Source organism: Nansenia antarctica, assembly GCF_963989245.1.
Source record: "Nansenia antarctica genome assembly, contig: SUPER_7_unloc_2, whole genome shotgun sequence".
In the NCBI taxonomy this organism is placed as follows: domain Eukaryota; kingdom Metazoa; phylum Chordata; class Actinopteri; order Argentiniformes; family Microstomatidae; genus Nansenia; species Nansenia antarctica.
This window is the reverse complement of record NW_027663472.1, coordinates 197,732-199,983: the sequence shown is the minus strand read 5'-3', so window position 1 is coordinate 199,983 and position 2,252 is coordinate 197,732.

Below are 2,252 nucleotides of genomic sequence, written 5' to 3'. Positions count from 1 at the left end.
TATTGAAGGGCTCTTCTTTGTTTACTCTCCCCCCCCCCCCCCCCCCCTTCGTGCTGCCCTTGTCTCTCTCTCTTCCCATGGGACTGTCTACTGCGCCTCCAGCACCTATGACTATTACCTCATGCTTCTAATAGTTTTTAGAAAGGACAACATTAGGACTGTCTGTGTTTGCATAGACTATTGTCAGGTTTTCAGCCCTGCAGGTAGTTGCACCCCCAACAACCACCATGACCTCCATGTCTCCTGAACCACCACCACCACCACCACCATCATCATCATCATCATCATCACCACCACCATCATCATCATCATCGTCGTCATCATCCATCTCTCCATCAACAACACCTGGTAAGGAAACTCTGAACCTTAACAGCTCACCACATTCAACTGCTGAACAAACTTGCCTGTTGATGACACCAGGGATTGGAGAGTTATTTATTACTGATTGGTATGGGCTCATACCTGCAAATTATGTAGAGAACATACTCCTGATCACAGCCATTGACCCTACAGGCAACGACCAGCCATCAACACTGTAAAACATGTTTTCCATTGAAACCTGTAGTGTCAGTAGTGACACGTTCTGTCAGTAGTGACTCTGTTCTGCCTCTGCTTGTGTGTCCCTGTGTTCCAGGTACCTCTGTGGTCATCATCGTGCCTGTGAGTCTGGCTGTGCTGCTGTTGATAACACTCACAGTGGTCTTGTGCTTCAGATGGAAATGTAACAAGGTGCAAGGTATGTCCCTCCCACACACACACACAGGAACAAGCAACAACCCCATCCACACACTCACAGACAAAGACACACAGCAAAAAACAACAACCCCATCTGCACAGACACACACACCACAAATAATGTGTTTTTCCTGCTGAAAATGTTGTGTTCCTCAGCTCCGGTCTCCTCCAGCACACAGAACCCGACCAGCCCAAACACTCACACAGGAAACACAGGAGAGGTGAGGGGTCCATGGTTGAAGGTTTACTGTATTTGTAATATCCCTTACTAGCTATTACAAAATGTGTAAAGTTTATACATTTATTTGTTTATCTTTTAGGAGACTCAGGATTATGAGAATGACCCTGCTCCAGGTACCTTGGTCTTCAACAAGAAGGACGATTCTGTCTACCAAAGCCTGAACCCCCAAACTGCAAACCAAGAAACAGTCTACCAAAGCCTGAACCCCCAAACTGCAAACCAAGAAGCAGTCTACCAAAGCCTGAACCCCCAAACTGCAAACCTAAACTCAGTCTACCAAAGCCTGCACCCCCAAACTATTAAGATTAATCAAGTATAAAGCAATAGTTACGGTTCAGCTATTGCATAGAAACTATGCACCACAACCATAATACCACAACCAGGCTTTGTGGGAATTACAAGTGTGTATGGTAGTCTACAATCACTTAAGATTACACATGCTTTAGGTTTAAAAGCAAGATTCTGTGTGTTTAACCTAAGCTCACACAGTATGTAAGTGTCTTTCTTGCTCATGAAATGTGAAACGCCAAACCCATAGCAAAATAAATCTTGGTGTGCTTCTTGACCCTGATTTGAATCTCACATCAGTAATCTCACTAAAACCACCTTTTATCACCTTAGAAATATTGCTAATGTGCAACCGTTTCTCTCCCAGGCAGATACTGAGAGATGCTTTTATCACTAGCAGGCTTGATTACTGCAATGCTCTCCTTTTCCGGTCTAGCTGAGAAATCTGTAAATAAGCTACAGATCATTCAGAATGCAGCAGCACGTGTCCTGACCAAGACCAGAAGGAGAGCACACATCTCACCTGTCTTTAGGTCCCTTCATTGGTTGCCTGTCAGTTTTAGAATAGATTTTAAGATTATTTTATTGGTGTTCAAATCACTCAAAGGACTAGCGCCTGAATACTTGTCAGACATGCTTTTAATATGCTCCCTCTAGGTCACTCAGGTCCTCTGGCACTGGCCTTTTAGTTGTTCCCATCAAAGAACTTCACTGTATTGTTGTATTTCCTTATATTACCGTTTATTTTCACTGTATTGTTGTATTTCCTTATATTACCGTTTATTTTCACTGTATTGTTGTATTTCCTTATTACCGTTTATTTTCACTGTATTGTTGTATTTCCTTATATTACCGTTTATTTTCACTGTATTGTTGTATTTCCTTATATTACCGTTTAATTCCACTGCATTGTTGTATTTCCTTATTACAATTCAAAGATACTTTATTTATCCCCGCGGGGAAATTCGTTTTGCCGCGCCACTCCACT